Source organism: Schistocerca piceifrons, unplaced genomic scaffold, assembly GCF_021461385.2.
Source record: "Schistocerca piceifrons isolate TAMUIC-IGC-003096 unplaced genomic scaffold, iqSchPice1.1 HiC_scaffold_572, whole genome shotgun sequence".
NCBI classification, from domain to species: domain Eukaryota; kingdom Metazoa; phylum Arthropoda; class Insecta; order Orthoptera; family Acrididae; genus Schistocerca; species Schistocerca piceifrons.
The window spans coordinates 42,019-63,664 of NW_025728813.1; the positions used below are offsets into that span (position 1 = coordinate 42,019).

At 54.6% G+C, this 21,646-nt stretch overlaps 49 non-coding genes across 49 annotated transcripts; 10 read left to right on the forward strand and 39 right to left on the reverse strand.

Annotated features, from left to right (window-relative positions):
• Nucleotides 1–177: 177 nt before the first annotated feature.
• On the reverse strand, nt 178–248 carry Trnag-gcc. The gene has a single exon. It is a non-coding gene; the product is annotated as a tRNA-Gly (tRNA).
• A 342-nt stretch (nt 249–590) lies between these two features.
• Nucleotides 591–662, forward strand: Trnag-ucc. The gene has a single exon. It is a non-coding gene; the product is annotated as a tRNA-Gly (tRNA).
• Nucleotides 663–1,272: 610 nt separating this feature from the next.
• Trnai-aau lies at nt 1,273–1,346 on the reverse strand. The gene has a single exon. It is a non-coding gene; the product is annotated as a tRNA-Ile (tRNA).
• A 198-nt stretch (nt 1,347–1,544) lies between these two features.
• On the reverse strand, nt 1,545–1,616 carry Trnae-uuc. Its single transcript has one exon. It is a non-coding gene; the product is annotated as a tRNA-Glu (tRNA).
• A 305-nt stretch (nt 1,617–1,921) lies between these two features.
• On the reverse strand, nt 1,922–1,994 carry Trnam-cau. Its single transcript has one exon. It is a non-coding gene; the product is annotated as a tRNA-Met (tRNA).
• Nucleotides 1,995–2,375: 381 nt separating this feature from the next.
• On the reverse strand, nt 2,376–2,446 carry Trnag-gcc. The gene has a single exon. It is a non-coding gene; the product is annotated as a tRNA-Gly (tRNA).
• A 342-nt stretch (nt 2,447–2,788) lies between these two features.
• On the forward strand, nt 2,789–2,860 carry Trnag-ucc. Its single transcript has one exon. It is a non-coding gene; the product is annotated as a tRNA-Gly (tRNA).
• Nucleotides 2,861–3,470: 610 nt separating this feature from the next.
• Trnai-aau lies at nt 3,471–3,544 on the reverse strand. The gene has a single exon. It is a non-coding gene; the product is annotated as a tRNA-Ile (tRNA).
• A 198-nt stretch (nt 3,545–3,742) lies between these two features.
• On the reverse strand, nt 3,743–3,814 carry Trnae-uuc. Its single transcript has one exon. It is a non-coding gene; the product is annotated as a tRNA-Glu (tRNA).
• Nucleotides 3,815–4,119: 305 nt separating this feature from the next.
• Trnam-cau lies at nt 4,120–4,192 on the reverse strand. The gene has a single exon. It is a non-coding gene; the product is annotated as a tRNA-Met (tRNA).
• Nucleotides 4,193–4,573: 381 nt separating this feature from the next.
• Trnag-gcc lies at nt 4,574–4,644 on the reverse strand. The gene has a single exon. It is a non-coding gene; the product is annotated as a tRNA-Gly (tRNA).
• A 342-nt stretch (nt 4,645–4,986) lies between these two features.
• Nucleotides 4,987–5,058, forward strand: Trnag-ucc. Its single transcript has one exon. It is a non-coding gene; the product is annotated as a tRNA-Gly (tRNA).
• Nucleotides 5,059–5,668: 610 nt separating this feature from the next.
• On the reverse strand, nt 5,669–5,742 carry Trnai-aau. The gene has a single exon. It is a non-coding gene; the product is annotated as a tRNA-Ile (tRNA).
• A 198-nt stretch (nt 5,743–5,940) lies between these two features.
• Trnae-uuc lies at nt 5,941–6,012 on the reverse strand. The gene has a single exon. It is a non-coding gene; the product is annotated as a tRNA-Glu (tRNA).
• Nucleotides 6,013–6,317: 305 nt separating this feature from the next.
• On the reverse strand, nt 6,318–6,390 carry Trnam-cau. Its single transcript has one exon. It is a non-coding gene; the product is annotated as a tRNA-Met (tRNA).
• Nucleotides 6,391–6,771: 381 nt separating this feature from the next.
• Trnag-gcc lies at nt 6,772–6,842 on the reverse strand. Its single transcript has one exon. It is a non-coding gene; the product is annotated as a tRNA-Gly (tRNA).
• A 342-nt stretch (nt 6,843–7,184) lies between these two features.
• Nucleotides 7,185–7,256, forward strand: Trnag-ucc. Its single transcript has one exon. It is a non-coding gene; the product is annotated as a tRNA-Gly (tRNA).
• Nucleotides 7,257–7,866: 610 nt separating this feature from the next.
• Trnai-aau lies at nt 7,867–7,940 on the reverse strand. Its single transcript has one exon. It is a non-coding gene; the product is annotated as a tRNA-Ile (tRNA).
• A 198-nt stretch (nt 7,941–8,138) lies between these two features.
• Nucleotides 8,139–8,210, reverse strand: Trnae-uuc. Its single transcript has one exon. It is a non-coding gene; the product is annotated as a tRNA-Glu (tRNA).
• A 305-nt stretch (nt 8,211–8,515) lies between these two features.
• Nucleotides 8,516–8,588, reverse strand: Trnam-cau. Its single transcript has one exon. It is a non-coding gene; the product is annotated as a tRNA-Met (tRNA).
• Nucleotides 8,589–8,969: 381 nt separating this feature from the next.
• Nucleotides 8,970–9,040, reverse strand: Trnag-gcc. The gene has a single exon. It is a non-coding gene; the product is annotated as a tRNA-Gly (tRNA).
• Nucleotides 9,041–9,382: 342 nt separating this feature from the next.
• Nucleotides 9,383–9,454, forward strand: Trnag-ucc. Its single transcript has one exon. It is a non-coding gene; the product is annotated as a tRNA-Gly (tRNA).
• Nucleotides 9,455–10,064: 610 nt separating this feature from the next.
• On the reverse strand, nt 10,065–10,138 carry Trnai-aau. Its single transcript has one exon. It is a non-coding gene; the product is annotated as a tRNA-Ile (tRNA).
• A 198-nt stretch (nt 10,139–10,336) lies between these two features.
• Trnae-uuc lies at nt 10,337–10,408 on the reverse strand. Its single transcript has one exon. It is a non-coding gene; the product is annotated as a tRNA-Glu (tRNA).
• A 305-nt stretch (nt 10,409–10,713) lies between these two features.
• Nucleotides 10,714–10,786, reverse strand: Trnam-cau. The gene has a single exon. It is a non-coding gene; the product is annotated as a tRNA-Met (tRNA).
• Nucleotides 10,787–11,167: 381 nt separating this feature from the next.
• Trnag-gcc lies at nt 11,168–11,238 on the reverse strand. Its single transcript has one exon. It is a non-coding gene; the product is annotated as a tRNA-Gly (tRNA).
• Nucleotides 11,239–11,580: 342 nt separating this feature from the next.
• Trnag-ucc lies at nt 11,581–11,652 on the forward strand. The gene has a single exon. It is a non-coding gene; the product is annotated as a tRNA-Gly (tRNA).
• Nucleotides 11,653–12,262: 610 nt separating this feature from the next.
• Nucleotides 12,263–12,336, reverse strand: Trnai-aau. Its single transcript has one exon. It is a non-coding gene; the product is annotated as a tRNA-Ile (tRNA).
• A 198-nt stretch (nt 12,337–12,534) lies between these two features.
• Trnae-uuc lies at nt 12,535–12,606 on the reverse strand. The gene has a single exon. It is a non-coding gene; the product is annotated as a tRNA-Glu (tRNA).
• A 305-nt stretch (nt 12,607–12,911) lies between these two features.
• On the reverse strand, nt 12,912–12,984 carry Trnam-cau. Its single transcript has one exon. It is a non-coding gene; the product is annotated as a tRNA-Met (tRNA).
• A 381-nt stretch (nt 12,985–13,365) lies between these two features.
• Trnag-gcc lies at nt 13,366–13,436 on the reverse strand. Its single transcript has one exon. It is a non-coding gene; the product is annotated as a tRNA-Gly (tRNA).
• Nucleotides 13,437–13,778: 342 nt separating this feature from the next.
• Nucleotides 13,779–13,850, forward strand: Trnag-ucc. Its single transcript has one exon. It is a non-coding gene; the product is annotated as a tRNA-Gly (tRNA).
• A 610-nt stretch (nt 13,851–14,460) lies between these two features.
• Nucleotides 14,461–14,534, reverse strand: Trnai-aau. The gene has a single exon. It is a non-coding gene; the product is annotated as a tRNA-Ile (tRNA).
• Nucleotides 14,535–14,732: 198 nt separating this feature from the next.
• On the reverse strand, nt 14,733–14,804 carry Trnae-uuc. Its single transcript has one exon. It is a non-coding gene; the product is annotated as a tRNA-Glu (tRNA).
• A 305-nt stretch (nt 14,805–15,109) lies between these two features.
• On the reverse strand, nt 15,110–15,182 carry Trnam-cau. Its single transcript has one exon. It is a non-coding gene; the product is annotated as a tRNA-Met (tRNA).
• A 381-nt stretch (nt 15,183–15,563) lies between these two features.
• Nucleotides 15,564–15,634, reverse strand: Trnag-gcc. The gene has a single exon. It is a non-coding gene; the product is annotated as a tRNA-Gly (tRNA).
• Nucleotides 15,635–15,976: 342 nt separating this feature from the next.
• Trnag-ucc lies at nt 15,977–16,048 on the forward strand. Its single transcript has one exon. It is a non-coding gene; the product is annotated as a tRNA-Gly (tRNA).
• A 610-nt stretch (nt 16,049–16,658) lies between these two features.
• Nucleotides 16,659–16,732, reverse strand: Trnai-aau. Its single transcript has one exon. It is a non-coding gene; the product is annotated as a tRNA-Ile (tRNA).
• Nucleotides 16,733–16,930: 198 nt separating this feature from the next.
• On the reverse strand, nt 16,931–17,002 carry Trnae-uuc. Its single transcript has one exon. It is a non-coding gene; the product is annotated as a tRNA-Glu (tRNA).
• Nucleotides 17,003–17,307: 305 nt separating this feature from the next.
• Nucleotides 17,308–17,380, reverse strand: Trnam-cau. The gene has a single exon. It is a non-coding gene; the product is annotated as a tRNA-Met (tRNA).
• Nucleotides 17,381–17,761: 381 nt separating this feature from the next.
• Trnag-gcc lies at nt 17,762–17,832 on the reverse strand. Its single transcript has one exon. It is a non-coding gene; the product is annotated as a tRNA-Gly (tRNA).
• A 342-nt stretch (nt 17,833–18,174) lies between these two features.
• On the forward strand, nt 18,175–18,246 carry Trnag-ucc. The gene has a single exon. It is a non-coding gene; the product is annotated as a tRNA-Gly (tRNA).
• Nucleotides 18,247–18,856: 610 nt separating this feature from the next.
• On the reverse strand, nt 18,857–18,930 carry Trnai-aau. Its single transcript has one exon. It is a non-coding gene; the product is annotated as a tRNA-Ile (tRNA).
• Nucleotides 18,931–19,128: 198 nt separating this feature from the next.
• Nucleotides 19,129–19,200, reverse strand: Trnae-uuc. The gene has a single exon. It is a non-coding gene; the product is annotated as a tRNA-Glu (tRNA).
• Nucleotides 19,201–19,505: 305 nt separating this feature from the next.
• On the reverse strand, nt 19,506–19,578 carry Trnam-cau. Its single transcript has one exon. It is a non-coding gene; the product is annotated as a tRNA-Met (tRNA).
• A 381-nt stretch (nt 19,579–19,959) lies between these two features.
• Nucleotides 19,960–20,030, reverse strand: Trnag-gcc. Its single transcript has one exon. It is a non-coding gene; the product is annotated as a tRNA-Gly (tRNA).
• A 342-nt stretch (nt 20,031–20,372) lies between these two features.
• On the forward strand, nt 20,373–20,444 carry Trnag-ucc. Its single transcript has one exon. It is a non-coding gene; the product is annotated as a tRNA-Gly (tRNA).
• Nucleotides 20,445–21,054: 610 nt separating this feature from the next.
• On the reverse strand, nt 21,055–21,128 carry Trnai-aau. Its single transcript has one exon. It is a non-coding gene; the product is annotated as a tRNA-Ile (tRNA).
• Nucleotides 21,129–21,326: 198 nt separating this feature from the next.
• Nucleotides 21,327–21,398, reverse strand: Trnae-uuc. The gene has a single exon. It is a non-coding gene; the product is annotated as a tRNA-Glu (tRNA).
• Between the last annotated feature and the right edge of the window lie 248 nt (nt 21,399–21,646).

Below are 21,646 nucleotides of genomic sequence, written 5' to 3' on the forward strand. Positions count from 1 at the left end.
ACTTGTGAGGCCAGGCCGACGCTAGTCTGTAGAACATGATGCGAGCGTCCTAGTGGGGACCCGCGAGTGCTGCGTTCTCGGTCCTTCTCAAGGGAAATCCAGCTACACATTCTTGTGGATCGTGCATCTCAAGCGCTCAAGCCACGCGGCAGCATCATCGCGGGAAAAGCAAAATGATGCATCGGCCGGGAATCGAACCCGGGCCGCCCGCGTGGCAGGCGAGCATTCTACCACTGAACCACCGATGCTGGGGCCAGCGGTAACTTGACGCTGCTTCCCGAGCAGATGTCTCAAGGGAAAGTGGGACTGCCGTCAAGCGCCGTAGCATTCTGTGGGAAAGATGCTGCAGACGCTGAATCCTGCACTGCACTGCTTAAAAATGCCGCCAGAACGCGGTCCTCTGCGTACTCTTGCGTCGCCGGCGCCCAACTCTTGCCAAAGGATGCGAAATGTGCGCGGATACGCTGTCCGAATGCGTCTGGATGTGCTCCCCTAGCCTGCCTCGAAATGCGCCTGCCAGGTACGATCACCTTCGGCCGCTGCCGACTGGCGGGAAGCCGACACAGCGCGGACGCGCGGCGCTCGCTTGTGCGGTGGTGGTGTAATGGTCAGCATAGTTGCCTTCCAAGCAGTTGATCCGCGTTCGATTCCCGGCCACCGCAGCAGGCTTTTAATTTCGCGTATGAGTACTTTTGCCACGCGCTCTTAAATTATTGTTTTTTCGCCCTCTTACTCGCTGCATACCAGCCCTTAGTGTGTCTCGACTTGTCTCGTGTCTCGACTTGTCTCGACTTTGCTCAGCTGACGCGAGAGCTGACGCTCTCAAATCGGCCTTTATCAAAACGACAAGCACGAGAAACGACTGAGAGAGGTAAGGAGAGGCGAGGCGATGGACACACAGCACGCCCCCTTCATTTCACGGTGGCGTCTCCCTGACCGAATCGGGCTGTAGCTCCGAAAACAAAGGAGAAACAAAAATAGGAAGTAAAAGTGCAAATAGTGCCCTGTGTTCCCATGCGCTCACCCGCCCAAGTACTGACAAGGGCCAAAGTTGTTACGCATCGGCAATCGGACATTTTCTTTCATTTTCTCTTTATCGGTTGAGAACCAGTGTATTCAAGATATTATGGCCATTGCCGAGTGAATGCTGTAGCGCTTCCCGACGAGTCGGGTTCGGATCCTCTGTCAACTTCCACGCAGGGTGATGATCTTTTGGTCATCACACTCGCCAGCTGAAATCGGCGCTGCCTTTTCGTAGTAGTAAAAGAGTAGTGGCCCGTGGGGGGATCGAACCCACGACCTTCGCGTTATTAGCACGACGCTCTAACCAACTGAGCTAACGGGCCTCGGCAGATGCAGTTGCTCAGCCCTACGCTGGAAACAGGTGGCATGAAGCCATACACCTTTTCTATGGTCGTCGTGTGTCTGCTTCCCTAGTCTATATTCTGCTGACGGTCACGAAACAGTAGCTATATTGCGAGCAGGACGGCAAACGGCTGCTCGGACAGCTCAAACTTGCCACGATTCGTGTGGAAAAAATTCCGTTCCGGTACCGGGAATCGAACCCGGGCCTCCTGGGTGAAAGCCATGTATCCTAGCCACTAGACCACACCGGATGTGGACGTTTCGTTCGACCGTTCGTACGGTCGCTTGGCGCATTTCGTGTCGAGTGCCGCGTCGGCGCCCCTCTCTCTTTGCGAGCATCTTTGCACATACTGACTGGCAAGGCGCGCACCTCAAACGTCGCAGAGCAATGCTTTTGGCTTCATGCTCTGCTGGGAGAAGAGGAAAAGGGAAGCTGTAAGTAGCAATAACAGGAAGTAAACATTTTCCCGCTGAAGCGTTGAAACGTTGTGGATAACAAACAAGAAATACGTTGGCGCCCTAGCAACAGCACCACCATCAGTCACAGAAAATTAAATGCCCCGGGTGAGGATCGAACTCACGACCTTAAGATTATGAGACTTACGCGCTGCCTACTGCGCTACCGAGGCACGGGTGCACCGCTTGTCCTGGAAACTGGGTAAATACCGTACCCAATATTAGACGTAGAGACACTGTACTTCCTGGATAACGTGTTCTGTTGCTACACGTGCACTGCCGGCCCAGTTGATTGCGGTGCTGCTGCAGCTGTTGCAACGATAGGCAGCACTCCTTGTCGTTAAAGTTCAGAGCCTCGGAGGCACCCGGACCCAGCAACTTGTGAGGCCAGGCCGACGCTAGTCTGTAGAACATGATGCGAGCGTCCTAGTGGGGACCCGCGAGTGCTGCGTTCTCGGTCCTTCTCAAGGGAAATCCAGCTACACATTCTTGTGGATCGTGCATCTCAAGCGCTCAAGCCACGCGGCAGCATCATCGCGGGAAAAGCAAAATGATGCATCGGCCGGGAATCGAACCCGGGCCGCCCGCGTGGCAGGCGAGCATTCTACCACTGAACCACCGATGCTGGGGCCAGCGGTAACTTGACGCTGCTTCCCGAGCAGATGTCTCAAGGGAAAGTGGGACTGCCGTCAAGCGCCGTAGCATTCTGTGGGAAAGATGCTGCAGACGCTGAATCCTGCACTGCACTGCTTAAAAATGCCGCCAGAACGCGGTCCTCTGCGTACTCTTGCGTCGCCGGCGCCCAACTCTTGCCAAAGGATGCGAAATGTGCGCGGATACGCTGTCCGAATGCGTCTGGATGTGCTCCCCTAGCCTGCCTCGAAATGCGCCTGCCAGGTACGATCACCTTCGGCCGCTGCCGACTGGCGGGAAGCCGACACAGCGCGGACGCGCGGCGCTCGCTTGTGCGGTGGTGGTGTAATGGTCAGCATAGTTGCCTTCCAAGCAGTTGATCCGCGTTCGATTCCCGGCCACCGCAGCAGGCTTTTAATTTCGCGTATGAGTACTTTTGCCACGCGCTCTTAAATTATTGTTTTTTCGCCCTCTTACTCGCTGCATACCAGCCCTTAGTGTGTCTCGACTTGTCTCGTGTCTCGACTTGTCTCGACTTTGCTCAGCTGACGCGAGAGCTGACGCTCTCAAATCGGCCTTTATCAAAACGACAAGCACGAGAAACGACTGAGAGAGGTAAGGAGAGGCGAGGCGATGGACACACAGCACGCCCCCTTCATTTCACGGTGGCGTCTCCCTGACCGAATCGGGCTGTAGCTCCGAAAACAAAGGAGAAACAAAAATAGGAAGTAAAAGTGCAAATAGTGCCCTGTGTTCCCATGCGCTCACCCGCCCAAGTACTGACAAGGGCCAAAGTTGTTACGCATCGGCAATCGGACATTTTCTTTCATTTTCTCTTTATCGGTTGAGAACCAGTGTATTCAAGATATTATGGCCATTGCCGAGTGAATGCTGTAGCGCTTCCCGACGAGTCGGGTTCGGATCCTCTGTCAACTTCCACGCAGGGTGATGATCTTTTGGTCATCACACTCGCCAGCTGAAATCGGCGCTGCCTTTTCGTAGTAGTAAAAGAGTAGTGGCCCGTGGGGGGATCGAACCCACGACCTTCGCGTTATTAGCACGACGCTCTAACCAACTGAGCTAACGGGCCTCGGCAGATGCAGTTGCTCAGCCCTACGCTGGAAACAGGTGGCATGAAGCCATACACCTTTTCTATGGTCGTCGTGTGTCTGCTTCCCTAGTCTATATTCTGCTGACGGTCACGAAACAGTAGCTATATTGCGAGCAGGACGGCAAACGGCTGCTCGGACAGCTCAAACTTGCCACGATTCGTGTGGAAAAAATTCCGTTCCGGTACCGGGAATCGAACCCGGGCCTCCTGGGTGAAAGCCATGTATCCTAGCCACTAGACCACACCGGATGTGGACGTTTCGTTCGACCGTTCGTACGGTCGCTTGGCGCATTTCGTGTCGAGTGCCGCGTCGGCGCCCCTCTCTCTTTGCGAGCATCTTTGCACATACTGACTGGCAAGGCGCGCACCTCAAACGTCGCAGAGCAATGCTTTTGGCTTCATGCTCTGCTGGGAGAAGAGGAAAAGGGAAGCTGTAAGTAGCAATAACAGGAAGTAAACATTTTCCCGCTGAAGCGTTGAAACGTTGTGGATAACAAACAAGAAATACGTTGGCGCCCTAGCAACAGCACCACCATCAGTCACAGAAAATTAAATGCCCCGGGTGAGGATCGAACTCACGACCTTAAGATTATGAGACTTACGCGCTGCCTACTGCGCTACCGAGGCACGGGTGCACCGCTTGTCCTGGAAACTGGGTAAATACCGTACCCAATATTAGACGTAGAGACACTGTACTTCCTGGATAACGTGTTCTGTTGCTACACGTGCACTGCCGGCCCAGTTGATTGCGGTGCTGCTGCAGCTGTTGCAACGATAGGCAGCACTCCTTGTCGTTAAAGTTCAGAGCCTCGGAGGCACCCGGACCCAGCAACTTGTGAGGCCAGGCCGACGCTAGTCTGTAGAACATGATGCGAGCGTCCTAGTGGGGACCCGCGAGTGCTGCGTTCTCGGTCCTTCTCAAGGGAAATCCAGCTACACATTCTTGTGGATCGTGCATCTCAAGCGCTCAAGCCACGCGGCAGCATCATCGCGGGAAAAGCAAAATGATGCATCGGCCGGGAATCGAACCCGGGCCGCCCGCGTGGCAGGCGAGCATTCTACCACTGAACCACCGATGCTGGGGCCAGCGGTAACTTGACGCTGCTTCCCGAGCAGATGTCTCAAGGGAAAGTGGGACTGCCGTCAAGCGCCGTAGCATTCTGTGGGAAAGATGCTGCAGACGCTGAATCCTGCACTGCACTGCTTAAAAATGCCGCCAGAACGCGGTCCTCTGCGTACTCTTGCGTCGCCGGCGCCCAACTCTTGCCAAAGGATGCGAAATGTGCGCGGATACGCTGTCCGAATGCGTCTGGATGTGCTCCCCTAGCCTGCCTCGAAATGCGCCTGCCAGGTACGATCACCTTCGGCCGCTGCCGACTGGCGGGAAGCCGACACAGCGCGGACGCGCGGCGCTCGCTTGTGCGGTGGTGGTGTAATGGTCAGCATAGTTGCCTTCCAAGCAGTTGATCCGCGTTCGATTCCCGGCCACCGCAGCAGGCTTTTAATTTCGCGTATGAGTACTTTTGCCACGCGCTCTTAAATTATTGTTTTTTCGCCCTCTTACTCGCTGCATACCAGCCCTTAGTGTGTCTCGACTTGTCTCGTGTCTCGACTTGTCTCGACTTTGCTCAGCTGACGCGAGAGCTGACGCTCTCAAATCGGCCTTTATCAAAACGACAAGCACGAGAAACGACTGAGAGAGGTAAGGAGAGGCGAGGCGATGGACACACAGCACGCCCCCTTCATTTCACGGTGGCGTCTCCCTGACCGAATCGGGCTGTAGCTCCGAAAACAAAGGAGAAACAAAAATAGGAAGTAAAAGTGCAAATAGTGCCCTGTGTTCCCATGCGCTCACCCGCCCAAGTACTGACAAGGGCCAAAGTTGTTACGCATCGGCAATCGGACATTTTCTTTCATTTTCTCTTTATCGGTTGAGAACCAGTGTATTCAAGATATTATGGCCATTGCCGAGTGAATGCTGTAGCGCTTCCCGACGAGTCGGGTTCGGATCCTCTGTCAACTTCCACGCAGGGTGATGATCTTTTGGTCATCACACTCGCCAGCTGAAATCGGCGCTGCCTTTTCGTAGTAGTAAAAGAGTAGTGGCCCGTGGGGGGATCGAACCCACGACCTTCGCGTTATTAGCACGACGCTCTAACCAACTGAGCTAACGGGCCTCGGCAGATGCAGTTGCTCAGCCCTACGCTGGAAACAGGTGGCATGAAGCCATACACCTTTTCTATGGTCGTCGTGTGTCTGCTTCCCTAGTCTATATTCTGCTGACGGTCACGAAACAGTAGCTATATTGCGAGCAGGACGGCAAACGGCTGCTCGGACAGCTCAAACTTGCCACGATTCGTGTGGAAAAAATTCCGTTCCGGTACCGGGAATCGAACCCGGGCCTCCTGGGTGAAAGCCATGTATCCTAGCCACTAGACCACACCGGATGTGGACGTTTCGTTCGACCGTTCGTACGGTCGCTTGGCGCATTTCGTGTCGAGTGCCGCGTCGGCGCCCCTCTCTCTTTGCGAGCATCTTTGCACATACTGACTGGCAAGGCGCGCACCTCAAACGTCGCAGAGCAATGCTTTTGGCTTCATGCTCTGCTGGGAGAAGAGGAAAAGGGAAGCTGTAAGTAGCAATAACAGGAAGTAAACATTTTCCCGCTGAAGCGTTGAAACGTTGTGGATAACAAACAAGAAATACGTTGGCGCCCTAGCAACAGCACCACCATCAGTCACAGAAAATTAAATGCCCCGGGTGAGGATCGAACTCACGACCTTAAGATTATGAGACTTACGCGCTGCCTACTGCGCTACCGAGGCACGGGTGCACCGCTTGTCCTGGAAACTGGGTAAATACCGTACCCAATATTAGACGTAGAGACACTGTACTTCCTGGATAACGTGTTCTGTTGCTACACGTGCACTGCCGGCCCAGTTGATTGCGGTGCTGCTGCAGCTGTTGCAACGATAGGCAGCACTCCTTGTCGTTAAAGTTCAGAGCCTCGGAGGCACCCGGACCCAGCAACTTGTGAGGCCAGGCCGACGCTAGTCTGTAGAACATGATGCGAGCGTCCTAGTGGGGACCCGCGAGTGCTGCGTTCTCGGTCCTTCTCAAGGGAAATCCAGCTACACATTCTTGTGGATCGTGCATCTCAAGCGCTCAAGCCACGCGGCAGCATCATCGCGGGAAAAGCAAAATGATGCATCGGCCGGGAATCGAACCCGGGCCGCCCGCGTGGCAGGCGAGCATTCTACCACTGAACCACCGATGCTGGGGCCAGCGGTAACTTGACGCTGCTTCCCGAGCAGATGTCTCAAGGGAAAGTGGGACTGCCGTCAAGCGCCGTAGCATTCTGTGGGAAAGATGCTGCAGACGCTGAATCCTGCACTGCACTGCTTAAAAATGCCGCCAGAACGCGGTCCTCTGCGTACTCTTGCGTCGCCGGCGCCCAACTCTTGCCAAAGGATGCGAAATGTGCGCGGATACGCTGTCCGAATGCGTCTGGATGTGCTCCCCTAGCCTGCCTCGAAATGCGCCTGCCAGGTACGATCACCTTCGGCCGCTGCCGACTGGCGGGAAGCCGACACAGCGCGGACGCGCGGCGCTCGCTTGTGCGGTGGTGGTGTAATGGTCAGCATAGTTGCCTTCCAAGCAGTTGATCCGCGTTCGATTCCCGGCCACCGCAGCAGGCTTTTAATTTCGCGTATGAGTACTTTTGCCACGCGCTCTTAAATTATTGTTTTTTCGCCCTCTTACTCGCTGCATACCAGCCCTTAGTGTGTCTCGACTTGTCTCGTGTCTCGACTTGTCTCGACTTTGCTCAGCTGACGCGAGAGCTGACGCTCTCAAATCGGCCTTTATCAAAACGACAAGCACGAGAAACGACTGAGAGAGGTAAGGAGAGGCGAGGCGATGGACACACAGCACGCCCCCTTCATTTCACGGTGGTGTCTCCCTGACCGAATCGCGCTGTAGCTCCGAAAACAAAGGAGAAACAAAAATAGGAAGTAAAAGTGCAAATAGTGCCCTGTGTTCCCATGCGCTCACCCGCCCAAGTACTGACAAGGGCCAAAGTTGTTACGCATCGGCAATCGGACATTTTCTTTCATTTTCTCTTTATCGGTTGAGAACCAGTGTATTCAAGATATTATGGCCATTGCCGAGTGAATGCTGTAGCGCTTCCCGACGAGTCGGGTTCGGATCCTCTGTCAACTTCCACGCAGGGTGATGATCTTTTGGTCATCACACTCGCCAGCTGAAATCGGCGCTGCCTTTTCGTAGTAGTAAAAGAGTAGTGGCCCGTGGGGGGATCGAACCCACGACCTTCGCGTTATTAGCACGACGCTCTAACCAACTGAGCTAACGGGCCTCGGCAGATGCAGTTGCTCAGCCCTACGCTGGAAACAGGTGGCATGAAGCCATACACCTTTTCTATGGTCGTCGTGTGTCTGCTTCCCTAGTCTATATTCTGCTGACGGTCACGAAACAGTAGCTATATTGCGAGCAGGACGGCAAACGGCTGCTCGGACAGCTCAAACTTGCCACGATTCGTGTGGAAAAAATTCCGTTCCGGTACCGGGAATCGAACCCGGGCCTCCTGGGTGAAAGCCATGTATCCTAGCCACTAGACCACACCGGATGTGGACGTTTCGTTCGACCGTTCGTACGGTCGCTTGGCGCATTTCGTGTCGAGTGCCGCGTCGGCGCCCCTCTCTCTTTGCGAGCATCTTTGCACATACTGACTGGCAAGGCGCGCACCTCAAACGTCGCAGAGCAATGCTTTTGGCTTCATGCTCTGCTGGGAGAAGAGGAAAAGGGAAGCTGTAAGTAGCAATAACAGGAAGTAAACATTTTCCCGCTGAAGCGTTGAAACGTTGTGGATAACAAACAAGAAATACGTTGGCGCCCTAGCAACAGCACCACCATCAGTCACAGAAAATTAAATGCCCCGGGTGAGGATCGAACTCACGACCTTAAGATTATGAGACTTACGCGCTGCCTACTGCGCTACCGAGGCACGGGTGCACCGCTTGTCCTGGAAACTGGGTAAATACCGTACCCAATATTAGACGTAGAGACACTGTACTTCCTGGATAACGTGTTCTGTTGCTACACGTGCACTGCCGGCCCAGTTGATTGCGGTGCTGCTGCAGCTGTTGCAACGATAGGCAGCACTCCTTGTCGTTAAAGTTCAGAGCCTCGGAGGCACCCGGACCCAGCAACTTGTGAGGCCAGGCCGACGCTAGTCTGTAGAACATGATGCGAGCGTCCTAGTGGGGACCCGCGAGTGCTGCGTTCTCGGTCCTTCTCAAGGGAAATCCAGCTACACATTCTTGTGGATCGTGCATCTCAAGCGCTCAAGCCACGCGGCAGCATCATCGCGGGAAAAGCAAAATGATGCATCGGCCGGGAATCGAACCCGGGCCGCCCGCGTGGCAGGCGAGCATTCTACCACTGAACCACCGATGCTGGGGCCAGCGGTAACTTGACGCTGCTTCCCGAGCAGATGTCTCAAGGGAAAGTGGGACTGCCGTCAAGCGCCGTAGCATTCTGTGGGAAAGATGCTGCAGACGCTGAATCCTGCACTGCACTGCTTAAAAATGCCGCCAGAACGCGGTCCTCTGCGTACTCTTGCGTCGCCGGCGCCCAACTCTTGCCAAAGGATGCGAAATGTGCGCGGATACGCTGTCCGAATGCGTCTGGATGTGCTCCCCTAGCCTGCCTCGAAATGCGCCTGCCAGGTACGATCACCTTCGGCCGCTGCCGACTGGCGGGAAGCCGACACAGCGCGGACGCGCGGCGCTCGCTTGTGCGGTGGTGGTGTAATGGTCAGCATAGTTGCCTTCCAAGCAGTTGATCCGCGTTCGATTCCCGGCCACCGCAGCAGGCTTTTAATTTCGCGTATGAGTACTTTTGCCACGCGCTCTTAAATTATTGTTTTTTCGCCCTCTTACTCGCTGCATACCAGCCCTTAGTGTGTCTCGACTTGTCTCGTGTCTCGACTTGTCTCGACTTTGCTCAGCTGACGCGAGAGCTGACGCTCTCAAATCGGCCTTTATCAAAACGACAAGCACGAGAAACGACTGAGAGAGGTAAGGAGAGGCGAGGCGATGGACACACAGCACGCCCCCTTCATTTCACGGTGGCGTCTCCCTGACCGAATCGGGCTGTAGCTCCGAAAACAAAGGAGAAACAAAAATAGGAAGTAAAAGTGCAAATAGTGCCCTGTGTTCCCATGCGCTCACCCGCCCAAGTACTGACAAGGGCCAAAGTTGTTACGCATCGGCAATCGGACATTTTCTTTCATTTTCTCTTTATCGGTTGAGAACCAGTGTATTCAAGATATTATGGCCATTGCCGAGTGAATGCTGTAGCGCTTCCCGACGAGTCGGGTTCGGATCCTCTGTCAACTTCCACGCAGGGTGATGATCTTTTGGTCATCACACTCGCCAGCTGAAATCGGCGCTGCCTTTTCGTAGTAGTAAAAGAGTAGTGGCCCGTGGGGGGATCGAACCCACGACCTTCGCGTTATTAGCACGACGCTCTAACCAACTGAGCTAACGGGCCTCGGCAGATGCAGTTGCTCAGCCCTACGCTGGAAACAGGTGGCATGAAGCCATACACCTTTTCTATGGTCGTCGTGTGTCTGCTTCCCTAGTCTATATTCTGCTGACGGTCACGAAACAGTAGCTATATTGCGAGCAGGACGGCAAACGGCTGCTCGGACAGCTCAAACTTGCCACGATTCGTGTGGAAAAAATTCCGTTCCGGTACCGGGAATCGAACCCGGGCCTCCTGGGTGAAAGCCATGTATCCTAGCCACTAGACCACACCGGATGTGGACGTTTCGTTCGACCGTTCGTACGGTCGCTTGGCGCATTTCGTGTCGAGTGCCGCGTCGGCGCCCCTCTCTCTTTGCGAGCATCTTTGCACATACTGACTGGCAAGGCGCGCACCTCAAACGTCGCAGAGCAATGCTTTTGGCTTCATGCTCTGCTGGGAGAAGAGGAAAAGGGAAGCTGTAAGTAGCAATAACAGGAAGTAAACATTTTCCCGCTGAAGCGTTGAAACGTTGTGGATAACAAACAAGAAATACGTTGGCGCCCTAGCAACAGCACCACCATCAGTCACAGAAAATTAAATGCCCCGGGTGAGGATCGAACTCACGACCTTAAGATTATGAGACTTACGCGCTGCCTACTGCGCTACCGAGGCACGGGTGCACCGCTTGTCCTGGAAACTGGGTAAATACCGTACCCAATATTAGACGTAGAGACACTGTACTTCCTGGATAACGTGTTCTGTTGCTACACGTGCACTGCCGGCCCAGTTGATTGCGGTGCTGCTGCAGCTGTTGCAACGATAGGCAGCACTCCTTGTCGTTAAAGTTCAGAGCCTCGGAGGCACCCGGACCCAGCAACTTGTGAGGCCAGGCCGACGCTAGTCTGTAGAACATGATGCGAGCGTCCTAGTGGGGACCCGCGAGTGCTGCGTTCTCGGTCCTTCTCAAGGGAAATCCAGCTACACATTCTTGTGGATCGTGCATCTCAAGCGCTCAAGCCACGCGGCAGCATCATCGCGGGAAAAGCAAAATGATGCATCGGCCGGGAATCGAACCCGGGCCGCCCGCGTGGCAGGCGAGCATTCTACCACTGAACCACCGATGCTGGGGCCAGCGGTAACTTGACGCTGCTTCCCGAGCAGATGTCTCAAGGGAAAGTGGGACTGCCGTCAAGCGCCGTAGCATTCTGTGGGAAAGATGCTGCAGACGCTGAATCCTGCACTGCACTGCTTAAAAATGCCGCCAGAACGCGGTCCTCTGCGTACTCTTGCGTCGCCGGCGCCCAACTCTTGCCAAAGGATGCGAAATGTGCGCGGATACGCTGTCCGAATGCGTCTGGATGTGCTCCCCTAGCCTGCCTCGAAATGCGCCTGCCAGGTACGATCACCTTCGGCCGCTGCCGACTGGCGGGAAGCCGACACAGCGCGGACGCGCGGCGCTCGCTTGTGCGGTGGTGGTGTAATGGTCAGCATAGTTGCCTTCCAAGCAGTTGATCCGCGTTCGATTCCCGGCCACCGCAGCAGGCTTTTAATTTCGCGTATGAGTACTTTTGCCACGCGCTCTTAAATTATTGTTTTTTCGCCCTCTTACTCGCTGCATACCAGCCCTTAGTGTGTCTCGACTTGTCTCGTGTCTCGACTTGTCTCGACTTTGCTCAGCTGACGCGAGAGCTGACGCTCTCAAATCGGCCTTTATCAAAACGACAAGCACGAGAAACGACTGAGAGAGGTAAGGAGAGGCGAGGCGATGGACACACAGCACGCCCCCTTCATTTCACGGTGGCGTCTCCCTGACCGAATCGGGCTGTAGCTCCGAAAACAAAGGAGAAACAAAAATAGGAAGTAAAAGTGCAAATAGTGCCCTGTGTTCCCATGCGCTCACCCGCCCAAGTACTGACAAGGGCCAAAGTTGTTACGCATCGGCAATCGGACATTTTCTTTCATTTTCTCTTTATCGGTTGAGAACCAGTGTATTCAAGATATTATGGCCATTGCCGAGTGAATGCTGTAGCGCTTCCCGACGAGTCGGGTTCGGATCCTCTGTCAACTTCCACGCAGGGTGATGATCTTTTGGTCATCACACTCGCCAGCTGAAATCGGCGCTGCCTTTTCGTAGTAGTAAAAGAGTAGTGGCCCGTGGGGGGATCGAACCCACGACCTTCGCGTTATTAGCACGACGCTCTAACCAACTGAGCTAACGGGCCTCGGCAGATGCAGTTGCTCAGCCCTACGCTGGAAACAGGTGGCATGAAGCCATACACCTTTTCTATGGTCGTCGTGTGTCTGCTTCCCTAGTCTATATTCTGCTGACGGTCACGAAACAGTAGCTATATTGCGAGCAGGACGGCAAACGGCTGCTCGGACAGCTCAAACTTGCCACGATTCGTGTGGAAAAAATTCCGTTCCGGTACCGGGAATCGAACCCGGGCCTCCTGGGTGAAAGCCATGTATCCTAGCCACTAGACCACACCGGATGTGGACGTTTCGTTCGACCGTTCGTACGGTCGCTTGGCGCATTTCGTGTCGAGTGCCGCGTCGGCGCCCCTCTCTCTTTGCGAGCATCTTTGCACATACTGACTGGCAAGGCGCGCACCTCAAACGTCGCAGAGCAATGCTTTTGGCTTCATGCTCTGCTGGGAGAAGAGGAAAAGGGAAGCTGTAAGTAGCAATAACAGGAAGTAAACATTTTCCCGCTGAAGCGTTGAAACGTTGTGGATAACAAACAAGAAATACGTTGGCGCCCTAGCAACAGCACCACCATCAGTCACAGAAAATTAAATGCCCCGGGTGAGGATCGAACTCACGACCTTAAGATTATGAGACTTACGCGCTGCCTACTGCGCTACCGAGGCACGGGTGCACCGCTTGTCCTGGAAACTGGGTAAATACCGTACCCAATATTAGACGTAGAGACACTGTACTTCCTGGATAACGTGTTCTGTTGCTACACGTGCACTGCCGGCCCAGTTGATTGCGGTGCTGCTGCAGCTGTTGCAACGATAGGCAGCACTCCTTGTCGTTAAAGTTCAGAGCCTCGGAGGCACCCGGACCCAGCAACTTGTGAGGCCAGGCCGACGCTAGTCTGTAGAACATGATGCGAGCGTCCTAGTGGGGACCCGCGAGTGCTGCGTTCTCGGTCCTTCTCAAGGGAAATCCAGCTACACATTCTTGTGGATCGTGCATCTCAAGCGCTCAAGCCACGCGGCAGCATCATCGCGGGAAAAGCAAAATGATGCATCGGCCGGGAATCGAACCCGGGCCGCCCGCGTGGCAGGCGAGCATTCTACCACTGAACCACCGATGCTGGGGCCAGCGGTAACTTGACGCTGCTTCCCGAGCAGATGTCTCAAGGGAAAGTGGGACTGCCGTCAAGCGCCGTAGCATTCTGTGGGAAAGATGCTGCAGACGCTGAATCCTGCACTGCACTGCTTAAAAATGCCGCCAGAACGCGGTCCTCTGCGTACTCTTGCGTCGCCGGCGCCCAACTCTTGCCAAAGGATGCGAAATGTGCGCGGATACGCTGTCCGAATGCGTCTGGATGTGCTCCCCTAGCCTGCCTCGAAATGCGCCTGCCAGGTACGATCACCTTCGGCCGCTGCCGACTGGCGGGAAGCCGACACAGCGCGGACGCGCGGCGCTCGCTTGTGCGGTGGTGGTGTAATGGTCAGCATAGTTGCCTTCCAAGCAGTTGATCCGCGTTCGATTCCCGGCCACCGCAGCAGGCTTTTAATTTCGCGTATGAGTACTTTTGCCACGCGCTCTTAAATTATTGTTTTTTCGCCCTCTTACTCGCTGCATACCAGCCCTTAGTGTGTCTCGACTTGTCTCGTGTCTCGACTTGTCTCGACTTTGCTCAGCTGACGCGAGAGCTGACGCTCTCAAATCGGCCTTTATCAAAACGACAAGCACGAGAAACGACTGAGAGAGGTAAGGAGAGGCGAGGCGATGGACACACAGCACGCCCCCTTCATTTCACGGTGGCGTCTCCCTGACCGAATCGGGCTGTAGCTCCGAAAACAAAGGAGAAACAAAAATAGGAAGTAAAAGTGCAAATAGTGCCCTGTGTTCCCATGCGCTCACCCGCCCAAGTACTGACAAGGGCCAAAGTTGTTACGCATCGGCAATCGGACATTTTCTTTCATTTTCTCTTTATCGGTTGAGAACCAGTGTATTCAAGATATTATGGCCATTGCCGAGTGAATGCTGTAGCGCTTCCCGACGAGTCGGGTTCGGATCCTCTGTCAACTTCCACGCAGGGTGATGATCTTTTGGTCATCACACTCGCCAGCTGAAATCGGCGCTGCCTTTTCGTAGTAGTAAAAGAGTAGTGGCCCGTGGGGGGATCGAACCCACGACCTTCGCGTTATTAGCACGACGCTCTAACCAACTGAGCTAACGGGCCTCGGCAGATGCAGTTGCTCAGCCCTACGCTGGAAACAGGTGGCATGAAGCCATACACCTTTTCTATGGTCGTCGTGTGTCTGCTTCCCTAGTCTATATTCTGCTGACGGTCACGAAACAGTAGCTATATTGCGAGCAGGACGGCAAACGGCTGCTCGGACAGCTCAAACTTGCCACGATTCGTGTGGAAAAAATTCCGTTCCGGTACCGGGAATCGAACCCGGGCCTCCTGGGTGAAAGCCATGTATCCTAGCCACTAGACCACACCGGATGTGGACGTTTCGTTCGACCGTTCGTACGGTCGCTTGGCGCATTTCGTGTCGAGTGCCGCGTCGGCGCCCCTCTCTCTTTGCGAGCATCTTTGCACATACTGACTGGCAAGGCGCGCACCTCAAACGTCGCAGAGCAATGCTTTTGGCTTCATGCTCTGCTGGGAGAAGAGGAAAAGGGAAGCTGTAAGTAGCAATAACAGGAAGTAAACATTTTCCCGCTGAAGCGTTGAAACGTTGTGGATAACAAACAAGAAATACGTTGGCGCCCTAGCAACAGCACCACCATCAGTCACAGAAAATTAAATGCCCCGGGTGAGGATCGAACTCACGACCTTAAGATTATGAGACTTACGCGCTGCCTACTGCGCTACCGAGGCACGGGTGCACCGCTTGTCCTGGAAACTGGGTAAATACCGTACCCAATATTAGACGTAGAGACACTGTACTTCCTGGATAACGTGTTCTGTTGCTACACGTGCACTGCCGGCCCAGTTGATTGCGGTGCTGCTGCAGCTGTTGCAACGATAGGCAGCACTCCTTGTCGTTAAAGTTCAGAGCCTCGGAGGCACCCGGACCCAGCAACTTGTGAGGCCAGGCCGACGCTAGTCTGTAGAACATGATGCGAGCGTCCTAGTGGGGACCCGCGAGTGCTGCGTTCTCGGTCCTTCTCAAGGGAAATCCAGCTACACATTCTTGTGGATCGTGCATCTCAAGCGCTCAAGCCACGCGGCAGCATCATCGCGGGAAAAGCAAAATGATGCATCGGCCGGGAATCGAACCCGGGCCGCCCGCGTGGCAGGCGAGCATTCTACCACTGAACCACCGATGCTGGGGCCAGCGGTAACTTGACGCTGCTTCCCGAGCAGATGTCTCAAGGGAAAGTGGGACTGCCGTCAAGCGCCGTAGCATTCTGTGGGAAAGATGCTGCAGACGCTGAATCCTGCACTGCACTGCTTAAAAATGCCGCCAGAACGCGGTCCTCTGCGTACTCTTGCGTCGCCGGCGCCCAACTCTTGCCAAAGGATGCGAAATGTGCGCGGATACGCTGTCCGAATGCGTCTGGATGTGCTCCCCTAGCCTGCCTCGAAATGCGCCTGCCAGGTACGATCACCTTCGGCCGCTGCCGACTGGCGGGAAGCCGACACAGCGCGGACGCGCGGCGCTCGCTTGTGCGGTGGTGGTGTAATGGTCAGCATAGTTGCCTTCCAAGCAGTTGATCCGCGTTCGATTCCCGGCCACCGCAGCAGGCTTTTAATTTCGCGTATGAGTACTTTTGCCACGCGCTCTTAAATTATTGTTTTTTCGCCCTCTTACTCGCTGCATACCAGCCCTTAGTGTGTCTCGACTTGTCTCGTGTCTCGACTTGTCTCGACTTTGCTCAGCTGACGCGAGAGCTGACGCTCTCAAATCGGCCTTTATCAAAACGACAAGCACGAGAAACGACTGAGAGAGGTAAGGAGAGGCGAGGCGATGGACACACAGCACGCCCCCTTCATTTCACGGTGGCGTCTCCCTGACCGAATCGGGCTGTAGCTCCGAAAACAAAGGAGAAACAAAAATAGGAAGTAAAAGTGCAAATAGTGCCCTGTGTTCCCATGCGCTCACCCGCCCAAGTACTGACAAGGGCCAAAGTTGTTACGCATCGGCAATCGGACATTTTCTTTCATTTTCTCTTTATCGGTTGAGAACCAGTGTATTCAAGATATTATGGCCATTGCCGAGTGAATGCTGTAGCGCTTCCCGACGAGTCGGGTTCGGATCCTCTGTCAACTTCCACGCAGGGTGATGATCTTTTGGTCATCACACTCGCCAGCTGAAATCGGCGCTGCCTTTTCGTAGTAGTAAAAGAGTAGTGGCCCGTGGGGGGATCGAACCCACGACCTTCGCGTTATTAGCACGACGCTCTAACCAACTGAGCTAACGGGCCTCGGCAGATGCAGTTGCTCAGCCCTACGCTGGAAACAGGTGGCATGAAGCCATACACCTTTTCTATGGTCGTCGTGTGTCTGCTTCCCTAGTCTATATTCTGCTGACGGTCACGAAACAGTAGCTATATTGCGAGCAGGACGGCAAACGGCTGCTCGGACAGCTCAAACTTGCCACGATTCGTGTGGAAAAAATTCCGTTCCGGTACCGGGAATCGAACCCGGGCCTCCTGGGTGAAAGCCATGTATCCTAGCCACTAGACCACACCGGATGTGGACGTTTCGTTCGACCGTTCGTACGGTCGCTTGGCGCATTTCGTGTCGAGTGCCGCGTCGGCGCCCCTCTCTCTTTGCGAGCATCTTTGCACATACTGACTGGCAAGGCGCGCACCTCAAACGTCGCAGAGCAATGCTTTTGGCTTCATGCTCTGCTGGGAGAAGAGGAAAAGGGAAGCTGTAAGTAGCAATAACAGGAAGTAAACATTTTCCCGCTGAAGCGTTGAAACGTTGTGGATAACAAACAAGAAATACGTTGGCGCCCTAGCAACAGCACCACCATCAGTCACAGAAAATTAAATGCCCCGGGTGAGGATCGAACTCACGACCTTAAGATTATGAGACTTACGCGCTGCCTACTGCGCTACCGAGGCACGGGTGCACCGCTTGTCCTGGAAACTGGGTAAATACCGTACCCAATATTAGACGTAGAGACACTGTACTTCCTGGATAACGTGTTCTGTTGCTACACGTGCACTGCCGGCCCAGTTGATTGCGGTGCTGCTGCAGCTGTTGCAACGATAGGCAGCACTCCTTGTCGTTAAAGTTCAGAGCCTCGGAGGCACCCGGACCCAGCAACTTGTGAGGCCAGGCCGACGCTAGTCTGTAGAACATGATGCGAGCGTCCTAGTGGGGACCCGCGAGTGCTGCGTTCTCGGTCCTTCTCAAGGGAAATCCAGCTACACATTCTTGTGGATCGTGCATCTCAAGCGCTCAAGCCACGCGGCAGCATCATCGCGGGAAAAGCAAAATGATGCATCGGCCGGGAATCGAACCCGGGCCGCCCGCGTGGCAGGCGAGCATTCTACCACTGAACCACCGATGCTGGGGCCAGCGGTAACTTGACGCTGCTTCCCGAGCAGATGTCTCAAGGGAAAGTGGGACTGCCGTCAAGCGCCGTAGCATTCTGTGGGAAAGATGCTGCAGACGCTGAATCCTGCACTGCACTGCTTAAAAATGCCGCCAGAACGCGGTCCTCTGCGTACTCTTGCGTCGCCGGCGCCCAACTCTTGCCAAAGGATGCGAAATGTGCGCGGATACGCTGTCCGAATGCGTCTGGATGTGCTCCCCTAGCCTGCCTCGAAATGCGCCTGCCAGGTACGATCACCTTCGGCCGCTGCCGACTGGCGGGAAGCCGACACAGCGCGGACGCGCGGCGCTCGCTTGTGCGGTGGTGGTGTAATGGTCAGCATAGTTGCCTTCCAAGCAGTTGATCCGCGTTCGATTCCCGGCCACCGCAGCAGGCTTTTAATTTCGCGTATGAGTACTTTTGCCACGCGCTCTTAAATTATTGTTTTTTCGCCCTCTTACTCGCTGCATACCAGCCCTTAGTGTGTCTCGACTTGTCTCGTGTCTCGACTTGTCTCGACTTTGCTCAGCTGACGCGAGAGCTGACGCTCTCAAATCGGCCTTTATCAAAACGACAAGCACGAGAAACGACTGAGAGAGGTAAGGAGAGGCGAGGCGATGGACACACAGCACGCCCCCTTCATTTCACGGTGGCGTCTCCCTGACCGAATCGGGCTGTAGCTCCGAAAATAAAGGAGAAACAAAAATAGGAAGTAAAAGTGCAAATAGTGCCCTGTGTTCCCATGCGCTCACCCGCCCAAGTACTGACAAGGGCCAAAGTTGTTACGCATCGGCAATCGGACATTTTCTTTCATTTTCTCTTTATCGGTTGAGAACCAGTGTATTCAAGATATTATGGCCATTGCCGAGTGAATGCTGTAGCGCTTCCCGACGAGTCGGGTTCGGATCCTCTGTCAACTTCCACGCAGGGTGATGATCTTTTGGTCATCACACTCGCCAGCTGAAATCGGCGCTGCCTTTTCGTAGTAGTAAAAGAGTAGTGGCCCGTGGGGGGATCGAACCCACGACCTTCGCGTTATTAGCACGACGCTCTAACCAACTGAGCTAACGGGCCTCGGCAGATGCAGTTGCTCAGCCCTACGCTGGAAACAGGTGGCATGAAGCCATACACCTTTTCTATGGTCGTCGTGTGTCTGCTTCCCTAGTCTATATTCTGCTGACGGTCACGAAACAGTAGCTATATTGCGAGCAGGACGGCAAACGGCTGCTCGGACAGCTCAAACTTGCCACGATTCGTGTGGAAAAAATTCCGTTCCGGTACCGGGAATCGAACCCGGGCCTCCTGGGTGAAAGCCATGTATCCTAGCCACTAGACCACACCGGATGTGGACGTTTCGTTCGACCGTTCGTACGGTCGCTTGGCGCATTTCGTGTCGAGTGCCGCGTCGGCGCCCCTCTCTCTTTGCGAGCATCTTTGCACATACTGACTGGCAAGGCGCGCACCTCAAACGTCGCAGAGCAATGCTTTTGGCTTCATGCTCTGCTGGGAGAAGAGGAAAAGGGAAGCTGTAAGTAGCAATAACAGGAAGTAAACATTTTCCCGCTGAAGCGTTGAAACGTTGTGGATAACAAACAAGAAATACGTTGGCGCCCTAGCAACAGCACCACCATCAGTCACAGAAAATTAAATGCCCCGGGTGAGGATCGAACTCACGACCTTAAGATTATGAGACTTACGCGCTGCCTACTGCGCTACCGAGGCACGGGTGCACCGCTTGTCCTGGAAACTGGGTAAATACCGTACCCAATATTAGACGTAGAGACACTGTACTTCCTGGATAACGTGTTCTGTTGCTACACGTGCACTGCCGGCCCAGTTGATTGCGGTGCTGCTGCAGCTGTTGCAACGATAGGCAGCACTCCTTGTCGTTAAAGTTCAGAGCCTCGGAGGCACCCGGACCCAGCAACTTGTGAGGCCAGGCCGACGCTAGTCTGTAGAACATGATGCGAGCGTCCTAGTGGGGACCCGCGAGTGCTGCGTTCTCGGTCCTTCTCAAGGGAAATCCAGCTACACATTCTTGTGGATCGTGCATCTCAAGCGCTCAAGCCACGCGGCAGCATCATCGCGGGAAAAGCAAAATGATGCATCGGCCGGGAATCGAACCCGGGCCGCCCGCGTGGCAGGCGAGCATTCTACCACTGAACCACCGATGCTGGGGCCAGCGGTAACTTGACGCTGCTTCCCGAGCAGATGTCTCAAGGGAAAGTGGGACTGCCGTCAAGCGCCGTAGCATTCTGTGGGAAAGATGCTGCAGACGCTGAATCCTGCACTGCACTGCTTAAAAATGCCGCCAGAACGCGGTCCTCTGCGTACTCTTGCGTCGCCGGCGCCCAACTCTTGCCAAAGGATGCGAAATGTGCGCGGATACGCTGTCCGAATGCGTCTGGATGTGCTCCCCTAGCCTGCCTCGAAATGCGCCTGCCAGGTACGATCACCTTCGGCCGCTGCCGACTGGCGGGAAGCCGACACAGCGCGGACGCGCGGCGCTCGCTTGTGCGGTGGTGGTGTAATGGTCAGCATAGTTGCCTTCCAAGCAGTTGATCCGCGTTCGATTCCCGGCCACCGCAGCAGGCTTTTAATTTCGCGTATGAGTACTTTTGCCACGCGCTCTTAAATTATTGTTTTTTCGCCCTCTTACTCGCTGCATACCAGCCCTTAGTGTGTCTCGACTTGTCTCGTGTCTCGACTTGTCTCGACTTTGCTCAGCTGACGCGAGAGCTGACGCTCTCAAATCGGCCTTTATCAAAACGACAAGCACGAGAAACGACTGAGAGAGGTAAGGAGAGGCGAGGCGATGGACACACAGCACGCCCCCTTCATTTCACGGTGGCGTCTCCCTGACCGAATCGGGCTGTAGCTCCGAAAACAAAGGAGAAACAAAAATAGGAAGTAAAAGTGCAAATAGTGCCCTGTGTTCCCATGCGCTCACCCGCCCAAGTACTGACAAGGGCCAAAGTTGTTACGCATCGGCAATCGGACATTTTCTTTCATTTTCTCTTTATCGGTTGAGAACCAGTGTATTCAAGATATTATGGCCATTGCCGAGTGAATGCTGTAGCGCTTCCCGACGAGTCGGGTTCGGATCCTCTGTCAACTTCCACGCAGGGTGATGATCTTTTGGTCATCACACTCGCCAGCTGAAATCGGCGCTGCCTTTTCGTAGTAGTAAAAGAGTAGTGGCCCGTGGGGGGATCGAACCCACGACCTTCGCGTTATTAGCACGACGCTCTAACCAACTGAGCTAACGGGCCTCGGCAGATGCAGTTGCTCAGCCCTACGCTGGAAACAGGTGGCATGAAGCCATACACCTTTTCTATGGTCGTCGTGTGTCTGCTTCCCTAGTCTATATTCTGCTGACGGTCACGAAACAGTAGCTATATTGCGAGCAGGACGGCAAACGGCTGCTCGGACAGCTCAAACTTGCCACGATTCGTGTGGAAAAAATTCCGTTCCGGTACCGGGAATCGAACCCGGGCCTCCTGGGTGAAAGCCATGTATCCTAGCCACTAGACCACACCGGATGTGGACGTTTCGTTCGACCGTTCGTACGGTCGCTTGGCGCATTTCGTGTCGAGTGCCGCGTCGGCGCCCCTCTCTCTTTGCGAGCATCTTTGCACATACTGACTGGCAAGGCGCGCACCTCAAACGTCGCAGAGCAATGCTTTTGGCTTCATGCTCTGCTGGGAGAAGAGGAAAAGGGAAGCTGTAAGTAGCAATAACAGGAAGTAAACATTTTCCCGCTGAAGCGTTGAAACGTTGTGGATAACAA